This window comes from Mustela nivalis, assembly GCF_964662115.1.
Source record: "Mustela nivalis genome assembly, chromosome: 9".
In the NCBI taxonomy this organism is placed as follows: Eukaryota; Metazoa; Chordata; class Mammalia; order Carnivora; family Mustelidae; genus Mustela; species Mustela nivalis.
In genome coordinates this window covers 50,506,561-50,522,823 of record NC_139028.1, presented here as the reverse complement: position 1 = coordinate 50,522,823, position 16,263 = coordinate 50,506,561, and positions in this window count along the sequence as shown.

The window sequence follows — 16,263 nt, the reverse complement described above, 5'->3', positions numbered from 1 at the left end:
AAAATACTATCAAGATATATATGATTGCATATACCATATGTAAAAACTATTATCTATATTACACATCAAAATGAATTGCAGCAAAGCATTCCAAGAGAATCAATAAAATCTTTAATATGAAAGAAAAACCAAAGATTCAAACGCTAATAAGCTAGAAAAGATCTAAAGAATTAATGACATAAAAGAAACAGTAGAGCATATCAATAAATCCAAAAGCTATTTTTTTAAAGACCAGTAAAATAGTTAAAACTGTTAAGATTTATCATAAAAGGAAAGACTATTAGATATTTCTAGAAATCATTAGAAATGGCTTGAATAATTTAGGGTGTTAATCTGCAAATTTGGATGTAATGGGCATTGTCATAGAAAATGCTAAGATCAAATAGATTTAATGAGGAAAAAAAAGAAAACTGGGCCTCTGGTAATTAACACAAATGAATATAAAATTTTCCAACTACCTTCCTTTCAAAATGCATGAGATTTGAATGAGTTTCAGGTAAGTTTTCTCACTCTTAAGAAACACTCTTAACTTCATTATGAAATAACACATTAATATTTAATAACATATTAATATTTAATAATAATTAATAACATTAATATTTAATAATTACATTAAATATAATTTAATATTAAAATGAAGTAATCATTAATATTTTGATTCTCTTCCTTCTGGAAACATGGGGGATGGCCATGTGACTTAAGTGAATTACACTTTTTTCTTTTAAAAGCTTTCACCTAAAAGAGGAACATGTTAATTTCACACATTGACCATTGGCCAATATAGTTGGATTTTTTAGCAAATTAGAAGAAATAATTTAAAAATTTTATAAAATAACCAAAAAATATGCAGGGTCTTTGTGAAGAAAGTACAACACTACTGAAATAGAAATAAAGGGCGTTAAATTTAAAGATAAATCATATTCATGGGTGGAGAGAATATTACAATTCAAGTGATTGTCCTAAAAATTAAATTGGAACATTAAATGAAATTCCAATAAAAATATACAAAGGGATTAATTTCATTGAGTGAACAGATGTAAAGGTCCGGACAAATATGGTAAGTCTTGCTAACCTAATTTAGTCAGTAAGACAGTGTGACTTTGATGCAAGATAAATAGATGATTTTATCAGAAATATAGCACAGAGGCAGATCCACCATATATGAACACTTACATTATAACAAAAGTTGCATAAAAAGTAATAGAAAGAGAATAGATTACTTGACAAGTGGTCCTGAAGAAGAAAATCAACTGGAAATAAAATTAGATCTCACCTTGTCCCCTATACAAATGACTTCCAAGTGGATGAAAGACCTAATTATGAAAAGCCAAACCTTAGTACAGAATGCAGAAGGACACGGTAAATACAAGAAAAATTTTTTGATAAACAGAACATTTAAAAAATAAATTTGCATTAAAATTTAAATCTTTTATGTGGCCAAGACCTCTAAACAAATTGGAAGATAAACCACAAACTTGGAGAAGGTATTTATATATAGCCAAGAATTAGTGGTTAGAATGTGTTTGTAATAACAAGGAGTGACACTTTTATACACAACCAAAAGAAAATTGGAAAAAGGGATTGAAAATTCCTGAAAGAGGAAAAACCAATGGCTGATAAATGCACAGAAAACAGATCAAATTCATTACTTATTAGGGAACAAAAACACCAAAAAGGTACACTATGTTACTCCAACAGATTGGCAAATACTAAAAGGTTCAAAATAGCAAGTGTTGCCCAGGAGATGAAGAATGGAACGCTCACCCTTGACTGATGGGAATATAAATATGTACAATCACTTTGGATTTAACAAGAACTAGAAGTTGACAGTAGTGTATACCCTTCAATGAAGTGATTCCTCTGTGACAATAATGCAGATTAGAACTATTTATACATGTATACATTTTCGCATGTATTTATGCATGTATAAGAGTATTTATTGCAGCATCATTGTAAAAATGAAATATTGGAAGCAATCTAAGTTTGCATTAACAAAAAAACGTGAACACATCCCCAAAGGCAAGGGAAACAAAAGTAAAAATGAACTTTTGGGACTTCACCAAGATAAAAAGTCTCTGCACAGCAAAACAAACACTCAACAAAATGAAGAGGCAACCCATGGAACGGGAGAAAATATTCGCAAATGACACTACAGACAGGGCTGATATCCAAGATGAATAAAGAACTCCTCAAACTCAATACCCAAAAAACAGATAAGTCCAAAAATGGACAGAAGATACGAACAGACACTTCTCCAATGAAGAAATACAAGTGCCTAACATACACATGAAAAAATGTTCATCATCATTAGTCATCAGGGAAATTCAAATCAAAACCACATTGAGATACCACCTTACACCAGTTAGAATGGCCAAAATTAACAAGACAATAAACAACAAGTGTTGGAAAGGATGTGGAGAAAGGGGAACCCTCTTCCACTGTTGGTGGGAATGCAAGTTGGTTTGGACACTTCGGAAAACAGTATGGAGATCCTCAAAAGATAAAAAATAGACCTACCTTGTGAGCTGGCAATTGTGCTACTGGGTATTTACCCCAAAGATGCTAATGTAGTGAAAAAAAGGCCCACATGTACCCCAATGTTCATAGCAGCAATGCCCACAATAGCTAAACTGCGGAAAGAGCCGAGATGCCCTTCAACAGACGAATGGATAGAGAAGATGTGGTCCGTATATATATAGTGGAATGTTACTCAGCCATCAGAAAGGATGAATACCCAACTTTTGCATCAACATGGATGGGACTGGAGGAGATTATGCTGAGTGAAATAAGTCAAGCAGAGAAAGTCAATTATCATATGGTTTCACTTGTGAAACATAAGGAATAACATGGAGAATATTAGGAGAAGAAAAGGAAAAGCTAAGGGAGGAAATCGGAGGGGGAGATGAAATATGAGAAACTGTTACTTCCAAGAAACAAACTAGAGGATTTCAGAGGGGTGGTGGGGGGCTAGGTGAGCCAGTGGTGGGTATTAAGGAGGACATGTATTGCCGGAGCATTGGGTGTTATAAGTCAACAATGATTCTTGGAACACTACATCAAAAACTAATGATTACAAGATAACACATAAAAAAAGGAAAGATGTAAACATGAAAGTATGCATAAAATGTAATATTGAAAATTAAAATGAGTATACCAGAGTTACATGTATTTCAAAGTTCCAGTGTTTAGTGAAGAAAAATTTGCAGAATGGCATGATTATGTGCAAAACTTATTCAGTGTTCTCCATTAGGTATGCTTCCATATTGAGTGTATATAAACATGCCTGGCAATAATAAAAACCAAATTCAGGATATGTTCTCAGATAGGCAGGAAAGAAAAATTTAGAGGGACCTTAACCAAATTTGTTATTTTTTAATAAAAATATCTTGAACAATTATATCAACGTGTTAGGTTTTAACAAAAAATTAACCGGGTGTAACATATACTTTTTTCGTCGTTCTTTTTTAACCTATAAAATACTTAATGATTTGTTTCACAATAAGACATTTTAAATTTAAAAAGAAACCCTAAATTTTTTTTTTAAGTGAATATAACAATGAATAATACAGGGTTGAAATATGGGTGGGATTTTAACAGGTTGCAAGGGGGAAAGAATTTCAAATTACAACTTGAACAAGGGCAAAACCACAGAGATGGTGATAGGTAGGGTACTAGGAGAAGTCAGGGAGAAACCACATGTTCTGAGAGAGACAGAATGGTATAGTGGTGAAGAATAGGCCTTCAGAGTCACGGAGAAGACTTGGTTCTAGGCCCAACTCTCGTGTTCCCTCCATGGGGCTGTTTGAAAATTTAATCAGTAGTATAGGAAAGGTTGAAGCACAAGACTTGCCCCTAGTACTTCCTCAACAGAGGCTGCCCTTAACTGCCATGGTCATGGGAAAGTAAGAGGGAGTATGGAGGATGAGTGAAAGACAGCTTGGTCCTAGAGTCTCACACACCTGAGAAGTCTTCATTTTCTTCTCAAGATAGTGAAAAACTGTCGGTGATTTTTTTTTATGAGAAAGTAAGTTTAGGGGCGTCTGGGTGGCTCAGTGGGTTAAGCCGCTGCCTTTGGCTCGGGTCATGATCTCAGGGTCCTGGGATCGAGTCCCACATCGGGCTCTTTGCTCGGCAGGGAGCCTGCTTCCCTCTCTCTTTCTCTCTCTGCACCAGCCTCTCTACCTACCTGTGATCTCTCTCTGTCAAATAAATAAATAAAATCTTTAAAAAAAAAAAAAAAAAGAAAGTAAGTTTAAAGTTTGGAGGAAAAGTTTCCTAAGTTCATATCATCCCATAGATACACCAAGGTATGTATTGCAACTGTGAAAAAAGACCTGAGGATGCAGAATAGATCTTCCACATCTAGTCATTAAAAGAAGGATACATCAAAAATTGTAGGAGGCACAGAGACATTGTCAGGAACCAAACCACCAGTACAACTAACCGCTAATGGGAGGGACATCACAGGCAGAGTTAAGCAAGAAGATCAGACTCCACACCCACTACCTGTGGTTTTTGGGGACCTGCACTGGGAACACAAGTGCCCATAATACCTAGCTTTGAAAATCAGTGGTGCTTAACTCCAGGAGAGCTGGAGGGCAACAGAAAACCTAACCTCTATCCTTTAAGGGCCAGCTTGCTAAATAACTCAGTCTCAGATACAGCACAGAACAGCAATTTGAACAGCTCTTGGGGTAAGAGTAAAAGAGATTTCCTGATTAATTTTACGACATGTGTCTGAGTGGCAGGAATCTATAGGAGATTTCTCTAGGAACAAAAATGCTGGCAGACACCATTTTCCTTCTCCCCACTGAGTCTGGATCACTATATGCTTGTTGGAGCAACTCTTCCCCTGCAGACCTGCCTCACCTAGTCTGCTTGCTGCAGCAGGCACCCACCTTCCTGCCTACCACACTGGCAGGCAACCCCAGTTTTACCCCAGGCAAATCCCCAGTGGGGGGATTTGGAAGCAGCCCTCCGAAGTGACTCCAACCCTTTGTGTAGGGGGCAGTTAACCCCCTACAATAGCACATCCACAGTTCCTGCAACTAAGCATCTTAGCTGACTGCACAGGGAACAAGCCCTGCCCTTCAGTGAGCCTGCAGCTGTCACAGAGCCTGCAGATAGCCAGGCTGAGCACTGATGCCACCCACCAACAAGTTCCAAGATAGATGCACAAGGTCTCCTGCAGCACAGGGCACAAACCCTGTCCAGTGTGCTCACAGTGGGCAAAGACAGTCATTGCAGCCAGCTGAGCTGAGGACTAGCCCCACCCAACTATATGCCCATAGCAAGCATGGATCAGCCATAGGGGGAACGTACACACAGCCCACACAGAGGATACCCCTGGTGAACAGGGATTATTGCACTACAGGGTGTGACAGGACTTCTACTAAACAAGACCACTACTTTCAAGACCAGGCAATGTAGCTGACCTACTTAATACATAGCAACAAATACAGAGAGTGAGACAAAAAGAAGAGACAGAGGGGCAGGTCCTAATTAAAAGAAAAGACAAAACCACAGAAAAAGAGATAAACAAAAGAGTTGTAAGCAATGTGCCCAATAAAGAGTTTAAAAACAGGGGCCCTTGGGTGGCTCAGTGGGTTAAAGCCTCTGCCTTGGACTCAGGTCATGATCCCAGAGTCCTGGGATGGAGCCCTGCATTGGGCTCTCTGCTCAGCAGGGGGCCTGCTTTCTCCTCTCCCTCTGCTTGCTTCTCTGCCTACTTGTGATCTCTGTCAAATAAGTAAAATAAAGTAAAATAAAATAAAAAGAGTTTGAAACAATGGTCATAAAGATACTCATCAAACTTTAGGAGTACATGAATACAGTGAGAACTTCAACAGAGAGGTAAATATATATTAAAAAAGAACCAATTAGAGTGGCAGGATACAATAACTGAAATGAAAAATACACTAGATGGAAGCACCAGGAGGTCAGAAGATGCAGAAGAATGGGTCAGTGATCTGGAAGACAGTGTAATAGTAAGCAACCAAGCTGAACAGCAAAAAGGAAACAGAATGATAAAAAATGAGAATAGGCTAAGGGATGTCACTGACAATATCAAGCATAACAACATACTCACAGGGGCATGTCAGAAAGAGAAAAGAGAGACAAGAGGGCAGAAAACACGTTTGAATATAAATAGCTAAAATTTCCCTAATCTGGGGAAGGAAACAGACATCTATGGCCAGAAACACAGATGAACCCAAGGAGATCCATACCATGACACATACTATTCAAAGTGGCAAAAACTAAAGATAAAGAGGGAATTTTATAAGCTGTAAGAGAAAAGAAAACAATGACATACAAAGGGAACTCTCTAATACTCTTAGCTGTTTTCTTCAGCAGAAACTTTGCAGGCCAGACGGGAAGGCAGTACATATTAAAAGTGCTGAAAGGGGAACAAAACCCCAAAAACCGAAAACCAAAACAACGACAACAAGAACAGCACAAACAAACCTAAAAAATTACAACCAAGAATACTTTAGCTGGCAAGGTTATCACTCAGACTTGAAGGAGAAATAGAGTTTCCCAGACAAACAGATATTAAAGGAGTTTATCACCAATAAACCAGCCTTATAAGAAATGGTAAGGGAAATTCTTTTATTGAAAAGAGAAGACCATAGCCTGAAGAAAAAATATTTAACTGGTAAGAGCAAATATATATTAGATTTACTATATTATTATTTATATATATATTTATATATAAATTATATTTTATTTATATAGTAAATATATAAAGAAAAATATTTTATTGGTAAGAGCAAATATATAGTACGTATATAGATAAATCACTGATAAAGCCAGTATGGTGGTTAAAACACAAAAGTAGTAAAATCTATTAGATCTATAGAAATGAGCCAATAGTACACAAAATAAAAAGAGGTAAAATATGACATCATATACACAAAATGTGGAGGGAGGAGTAAAAATTTCTTGTTTCTAGAACATGCTCAAATTTAAGTAACCATCAACTTAAGGTAAACTGCTACATATATAGAATGTTGCATATGAGCCATATAGCCAAAAATCTAAAACCTACAATAGATACACAAAATATAAAGAGAAAGGAATTCAAGCATAACACAAAAAGAGTTATCAAACCATGGGTGATGAGAACTAAAGAACAAAAAACAATGAAAAAAATGGCAAAAAATGTATACCATTAAATAATTACTTTAAATGTAATGGACTAAATGCTTGAATCAAAAGGTATAGGATGACCAGATGAACTTAAAAAATGTGCTGTGAAGTGTGTAAACCTGGTGATTCACAGACCTGTACCCCTGGGGATAAAAATATATGTTTATAAAAAATAAAAATTAAAAAAAAAAAAGAATAAATAGGTAGGCAACAACAACAACAAAAAATTTTAAAAAGACCCATCTAAATGCTGTCCACAGGAGACTTACAAACTGAAAATAACAGGAGGAAAAACATATTCTGTGTAAATAAACGTGGCGGGTGGTGGGGGGGGGAGCTGGAATAGCAATACTCAGACAAGATAGACTTTGAAACAAAGACTGTAAGAAGAAACAAACAAAGACATTACAAAATGATAAAGAGATCAATTCAACAAAATGATATAATAATTTTAAATATCTGTGCATCCAAGAGAGGCATACTTAAATGTACAAAGAAACTATTAAAAGAAATAAAGTGAGAAACTGACAGCAAAACAACATCAGGGGACTTTAACATCCTGCTTACATCATCCAGACAGAAAATCAACAAGTAAACAACAAGTAATGTGTGTGTGTGTGTGTGTGTGTGTGTGTGCGCGCGTGTGCGCGTGTGTGTGTGTGTATAAAATCTGTAAAGTCCATCTGGTTTAATATATCATTCAAAACCACAGTATACTTGTTGATTTTTTGTCCGTCTGTCTCTATATATATATACATTTCGGTGTATATATGTGTGTGTGTGTGTGTGTGTGTGTGTATAATATTCCATCCCCAAACAGCAGAATATCTATTCTTTTCAACAGCACATGGATCATTCTTTAAAACAGATCACATGTAAGGTCACAAAGCAAGTCTCAATAAATATAAGAATTCAAAAGATTTCAAAAACAGTTTTTTACCACAATGGTATGAAACTAGAAATAAATTTTAAGAAAAAAATAGAAAAACACAAACACATGGAAGCTAAACAACATGCCACTAAACAACCTTAATGAAAAAAAATCAAAGAGGAAGTAAAAACAATACATAGAGACAAATGAAAATGGGAGCACAATGGTCCCAAATCTTGGGGATGCAGCTAACACAGTTTTAAGAGGAAAGTTTAAAGCAATATAGACCTACCTCAACAAACAGGAAAATCTCAGACAATCTAACCTTACACCTAACAGAAGTAGCAAAAGAAAAAAAACAAAGCCTCAAATCAGAAAGAAAGAATGAATATCAGAGCAGAAATAAATTGAGACTAAGGAAAAAAAATTACCAATAGAAAAGATCAGTGAAATCAAGAGCTGGTTCTTTGAAAAGATCAACAAAATTGATAAACCGTTAGCCAGAGTCACCAAGAAAAAGGAGAAGGGACTCAATATCAGAAATGAAAGGCGGGGGTGGGGGAAGGGAAAAAAAAAGAAACGAAAGAGAACAAACTGACACCACAGAAATACAAAGTAATATAGGAGACTGCTGCAAAAAAACAATATGCCAGTAAACTAGACAATCTATAAGAAAAGGAACGATTTCTAGAAGTATTATTTTCAAAACTGAATCAGGAAGAAATAAAAAATGTGAGCAGACTCATTACTAGTAACACAATTGAATCAATAATTTAAAAACTCTCAACAAAAAAAGTCTACAACTTGAAACCTTCACTAGTGAATTCTACCAAACAATTAAAGAAGAGCTAATACCTATTCTTCTCAAACTATTCTGAAAAATAGAAGAGGAAGGAAGATGTCCCAATTTTTTCTATGAGGACAGCATTATCATGATACCAATATCAGGCAAACACTGCAAAAAAAAAGGATTATCAGCCAACAGCCCTGAAGAATGTAGATGCAAACACCTTCAACAAAATACTAGCAAAACAAACTCAATAATATATTAAAAGGATTATTCACCATGATCAAATGGGATTCATTCCAAGAATGCAAAGATGTTTCAATATTCACAAATCTATCAGCATGATACATCACATTAATAAGAGGATAAAAACAATATGATCATCTCCATAGATGCAGAAAAAAAAAATCATTTGACAAAATGCAACATCCATTCATGATAGAAACTCTCCACAATGTAGGTTTAGAAGAAAAATACTTCAACACAATAAAGACCATCTATGACAAACTCACAGCTAACATCATACTCAATGTTGAAAACCTGCAAAGAGAGAGAGTTTGATGTCTTCATTGCTAATTTGAATACTTTTTATTTCTTTTTGTTGTCTGATTGCTGTTGCTAGGACTTCTAGTACTGTATTGAACAAGAGTGCTGAGAGTGGGCATCCTTGTTGTGTTCCTGATCTCAAAGGGAAGGTTGTCAGCTTTTTCCCCATTGAAGATGGGTTTTTCATAGATAGATTTTATGAAGTTGAGGGATGTTCTCTCTAGCCCTATACTTTGAATCGTTTTAATCAGGAACCAATGCTGTATCTTGTCAAATGCTTTTTCTACATCAATTGAGAAGACCATGTGGTTCTTCTCTCTTCTCTTATTGATTTGTTCTCTCACAGTGGTTGATTTACAAATGTTGAACCACCCTTGCATCCCATGGATAAATCCCACCTGGTCATGGTGGATAATCTTTTTAACGTGCTGTTTGATCATATTAGCTAGGATCTTTTGAGAATCTTAACATCCATATTCATCAGGGGTACTTTCAATGCCAACCTGATCAAAATTCTACCAGCATTTTTCACAGAGCTGGAACAAAAATTATTAACAAAATACTTAGGAATAAGTTTAATCTAGGAGTTGAGAAACCTATATTCTGAAAACTGTAAGACTCTGATGAAAGAAATTGAAGACAACAGAAACCAATGGAAACATATTGCATGCATGGATTAGAAGAATTTATATTGTTAAAATGTCCATACTAAAAGCAATCTACAGAGTCAATGAAGTCCCTATTAAAATATCAATAGCATTTTTTCACAAAACTAGAACAAATAATCTTAAAATCTGTATAGAACACCAAAGACCCTGAATGGCCAGACCATTCTTGAGAAGGAAGAACGAAGCTGGAGGCATCATAGTCCTAGATTTCAAGATACGCTACAAAAGCATAATAATCAAAATGGAATAGTACTGGCATAAAAATAGATACACAGATCTGTGGAACAGAATAGAGAATTCAGAAATAAATCTACACCTATATGGTCAATCAGTGACAAAGAAGGCAGGAATATACAATGCGAGGGGCGCCTGGGTGGCTCAGTGGATTAAGCCGCTGCCTTCGGCTCAGGTCATGATCTCAGGGTCCTGGGATCGGGTCCCGCATCGAGCTCTCTGCTCGGCGGGGAGCTTGCTTCCCTCTCTCTCTCTCTGGCTGCCTCTCTGTCTACTTGTGATTTCTCTCTGTCAAATAAATAAATCTTAAAAAAAAAAAAATACAATGCGAGAAGTGCAGTCACTTCAATATATGGTGGTAGGAAAACTGGAGCGCTACATTGAAATAATGAAACTGGACTATTTTCTTACACAATACACAAAAATAAAACCAAAATGGATAACAACCTAATGTGGGACCTGAAACATAGGCAGTAATCTCTTGGACATTAGCCTTGACAACATATTTTTGGACAACATATGTCTTCTCAGGTGAGGGAAACAAAGCCAAAATAAACTGGGAACTACAACAAAGTCAAAAGCTTTTATACAGTGAAGGAAGGCATCAACAAAACAAAAAAATACAACCTACTGAATGGGAGAAGATATTTGCAAATGACATATCTGATAAGAGTTAATATCCAAAATACATTAAAAAAACTTATAAAACTGAACACCCCCCAAATAATCTGATTTAAAAACAGGCAGAGGAACTGAATAAATATTCCCTCCCCCAAAAATACAAAAATGGTTAACAGACCCATGAAAAGATGTTCAAAATTACTCATCATCAGAGAAATGCAAATCAAAACCACAATGAAATATCATCTCACACCTGTCAGAATGGCTGGTATCAAAAGACAAGACATACCAAGTGTTAGTGAGGATCCAGAGAAAAGGGAACCTTCACTCACTGTTGATGGGAAGGTCAGGTGGTGCAACGGAGATTCCTCAAAAAACCTAAAATAGAAATAACCTGATTCAGCAGTGCTAAACATTACTGGGTATTGACCCCAAATAATACAAAAACATTAATTTGAAAAGATATATGCACTTCTCTTTTTATTGCATAATTAGCTACCATAGCCAAGATAAGGAAGCAAGTGTCCATTGATAGACGAATAAAGAATATGTGGTACATATTATACAATAGAATATTACTCAGTCATAAAATAAAAAGAATGTTTTGGTATTTGTGACAACATGGGTGAACCCAGATGGCATAATGTTAACTGAATTAAGTCAGAGAAAGATAAATAACATGTAACTTATATAAGTGATATGTGGAATCTAGAAGACAAAAACAAATACAAACTGATGGTTGCCTGAGAGGAGGTGAGTGAGTCAAACAAGACAGATGAAGGGGATTAAGAGGTACAAACTTCCAATTATAAAATAAATAAGTCATTGAGGTGAAAAGTACGGCATAGGGAAAATAGTCAATAGCATTGTAATAACTTTTATAGTGACAGATGGTGACTATACTTACTGTGGTGAACATAGAGTAATGCATAGATGTGTTGAATCACTATGTTGTATACTTGAAATTAATATTTCAACTATAATAATAAAGTATTTTTACTTTATAATAAAGTATTTCAACTATGATAAGTATTTTTTAAATTTTAAACAAGAAAGTTGAGGAGGTCACTGTGGAACTGTAGGTGTGAGGCGATAAACAGATGTGTGCGATCTTTCTAAAGCAGGACACTAAGTGATTACATACAGGGAGGGAGGGAAGGCTTGCAAATGACACTGGAGTTTCTGAGTGAATTAAAAGGGAAGGTACTATTTGCATAGATAGAAAAGGGAGCACGCAAAGTTATTTTGGAAATACAATTGTTTTGTGAGAAGCTTTAAGAGTAGTATCACTGGTCCAAATGCTCATCCCTGTCCCCCGCCAGCCCCCTGCAACTACACTGCAGGAATGTCAGTAAAGCCTGTGAGCACGTTTTCCTTCTTTCTATATTGGGCAGCATAGCTCTACAAGCAGTGTATGTGATTTGTGTCTGAAATAGCTGAGTTTAAATCCTGGCTCTTCTAACATATTGCCTGTCTCAGTTTGCTCATCTGTTGAATGGAGATAATAGTACCTACTTCATAGGGTTCTGGTGAAGATCAAATGCAATTTGTTCCAGGTCCATGATTCTGCTTAGAAATGTGGCCTTTAATCAGAGAGCAGGATGAATTGTTGCCAAGAACTCTAAAGTGAATGGGCTTCTAGTTGATTGCAGGTTTACAGGAAAATGATGAAAATTTCTGGCTTAGATAGTAATGAAGAGGTTCAAAACAGCAATTCTTTTTTCACACAGGTAGTAATTTAGCTTGTGTAAGTTAAAGCACCAGTGAATAATTGATTGCAAAATATGCATTATAATGTGCATAATTTAGTCAAATAAAAGCACATGCAAAGTCAACTTCAAAAAGAGATGTATTACTCAGGCTATAGGCACAGTCTTTCTATCTAGAACAACCCTTGAAACTTTAAAACGTAAGTCAGTTCAGGGAAAGTGCCAATTACTTATTTGAGGAGGAACAGTTTCCTGTGCATATATGAGTATATGTCCTATATAGTTAAATGTATTATATATTATGTTAGCATAGATAGTATATGTCCAAAATATTATATATGGTAATTACCATATAGTCAGTATAAATCACACTTTTTGTAAATACCATATGTGATATAGAAATATGCATATACCTAAGTGTCATATACATTACATAATCACATGGAGTATATATCTTTGTGCATATATACATATACATACTACATATATCTATATAGGTACTATATACCTTAGTGTGTGTACACACACACACACACAAACACACACTGGGGTAAGCAGTGTATATATAGATATTTTGCAATATTTATCTTACTATACACACACACACACACACACACACAGGAGTATTTCTTTGTATGTCTATCTGCTAAAAAAGTATGTGTGTATGTGTGTGTGTGTGTGTGTGTGTGTGTATCTGTTAAAAAAAGAAAACCCCAGGGGCCCTGGAGTGGCTGAGTTAAGTGTTCAACTCTTGATTTTGGCTCAGATCATGATCTCAGGGTCATGAGATCAAACTTGGCATCTGGCTCCGTGCTAGGTGGAGAGCCTACTCAAGATTCTTTCTCTCTCCCTCTTCACGGGCCCCTCTCTACCATGTTCACTCTCTCTCTTTCTCAAGAAAAAAATAGAAAGTCACAGGCCCAGACCCAAAATGGCATCCTTTAGGCCCAAGCTGGTAAACCAGGACTTAATACCTCTTCTAAATGTAGTTTCCATCCCCTAGGAATGTAACCTGTAACCAGTCAACATGAGAATTCCTGGTCAGCATGAGACATTTACTGACAGGCTTCTTCCATTTCCCTTGGGAGGGTGAACTTGCTTAAGATAATCGATTGTTTGCCAATAATTTATTTTTCTTTCTTTCTTTCTCTTTTTTTGGTCCCTCTCTACCTTTAAAAACCTTTCCTTTTCTATAGCCCTTTAGAGCTTCCCTGTACTTGCTAGATGGGATGCTACCCAATTCATTCAGCCAAATAGATCTTTAAAATTTTTCAGTTGAATTTTTATTATTTAACATATCTAAAATGTCTATCTCATATATAGAAGCCAACGTGAAAGTGTAAGAAAAGCATTTTGCACACCTTAAGACACTGAATCTATTTTACCATGCATATTTTATGTAAATATACTGTATCTGCCAATAAATCAAAGATATATAAATGGATATGTAGTGGGATTTTTAAAAAATTCTAATATAAAAATGATCTGCTCCCTTCACAATTAGTAATTTGTCAGGGTTCAGCATCTCCAGTGAACCATAACAATGGATTATAAATACTTTAAAACCAAATAAAATTTTTTTGGAAACATGAACTAGCTCACAGTGAAAACAAACCTTTATATTTTCTAAAATACCTAAGCCCAAAAAGGCCTTCTCGAATTACTAAAATGCGTGAGTTATTGCATGTTGTAAACATACCTGGGTTGTCATAAAACACTGAGTCCTTTAGGGGGCGCTCCATCTAGTCGCCACCTGAACTCTCCTACCAGAACTCTGGATCCACTGTGCACAGTCTGGCTTTCGGATGATTCAGAGAACTGCAGGGCCTTGGTGTTCAAGGGCTGAAACCCCAAGAACCTGAATAAGGAGCCATTGCAGCCCTGCCTTATGGATGGATGGATGGATGGGCAGGCGGACAGAACCCTGCCCTGGAAGGCTGGGACCCATGTGCCTGGGCTCGGGACTGCTGCGCCTGTGGCGGCACGTGGTCTGTCTTCTGGACCTCAACTGTCAAACAAACTCAGATGATCTTAATGCTCCTGAGATGATGGATGGCCAGGGTCTGGGATGCGCAGCAGGCCTTCCCTACCTTATCCCCATCGATCAATACCGATACCAACACTGCCTGTTTCCAACTTTTTTCACTCTTCTCTGGGCACCTGACTGCCTGAATTTTCAGCACGGCAGTCCACGGACGACCACACGTTTGTGCACCTGACTAACAATAGGTGAACACCTGGGCCAGCGAGGAAGCGCCATGGCATTACTGTGAGGGAGAGTGGCGGGAGCAGACTCTGGGCTCTGGCTGTTTCGGGCTCGCAGGCGAGCGGTCCTAATCCTGGGCTGACGGCAAATCTGTAGGCAGGCCTGCACGACCGCAGCCCGGATTAGTAGCGCCCATAAGTGAAGCCAGAAAGGGGCCGCTGGCAACGCAGACATCTTCTATAGCGCCGTGGACTCCTGTGGGGCTTGGCAAGGAATCGCTTTGATGTTAATTAATGCCAATTGGAGAGCATTTACAGTGATTTGGAAGATCAAAGAAAATATTTGAAAGTAATTTTTAGGATCAGACCACATGGCAGTTGAAGCGGGGGGGGGGGGGGCGATGGGGGGGAGAGGAACCATTTCCCCTGGATTCAGTACCAACCCCCCTCGGTGATGACCTCAGGGCCCAGCTGATCATGGAGGTCTCTGCTCAGGGGCACGCAGTTAGCAGGGGAACTGCTAAAATGTCATCCAGGGTGCAGAGAACCCTGCTTTGTCTCTGCCTGTCACAAAGAGTAAGATGAGGAAGGAAGGCTAGTGCTGAAAAGCACTCAGAACCCCTCAGGTTGCCCCATTTCTGATGTATCGAGGACCACGGCCACAGGTGGCGAAGCAGAGAAGCCTTCATCCTGGTTGCCCGGAAGCCAACAATGACAGCTGCAGGCTGTAAGGGACCCAGACTCGTGCCAAAGGCTCTATGCTCTGTCATTCTGTTTTCCAAGTGAACAAGCCAGGGGATGTACTCTGACCAAGGGATGTATTCCAACTCGAGATTAATTTTCATGGAAAGACAAAGGGAGAACTAATCCCCATGGGAAGGGAATGTGGTCCCAGGAACATGCTGCAGGCGGACAGGGAATTGGCTGCAGCGGTTAGGAAGGAGTTCGTTCCAGGTTGCAGGGTTATGTTTGAAGGGCTGGGAGCACCAGCCACAGCAGGATAAAAGGGTGAGGGTGACATCGCCTAAAGAAAGCATTCAATAAATATTTATTACTGAATAAATGAATAAATTACTAACAACGGTCCATGTCGGTCAAACAGGCAACAGGAGGGGCAGATAAACAAGCCTGTCCCAGGCTCTAGAAAAAAATGAGTCTTGTTTCCGGGGCTTCTTACTCCAAAGGTGGTCCCTTGGCAGCACCAATGGCCTCACCAAGATGCTGATTAGAAAATTCAGAACCCAAGTCTTACCCCACTCCCCAGATGACCGTACATACATTCAAGTTCAAGAACTGCTCTGAGGATGTGCCTGGTCGCTGTCAATAGAAAGGACAGACAGATGGGGCCCAAGGTTATCGGAAGCTAATCAATCACTGTGTGCAGGCTGTGAGGACAGGTGGTGAAATCACAGGTTTCATGGGGGGACAGACACAGAATAGGGACAGAGAGAGAGGATCAGAAGTTAAAATAGA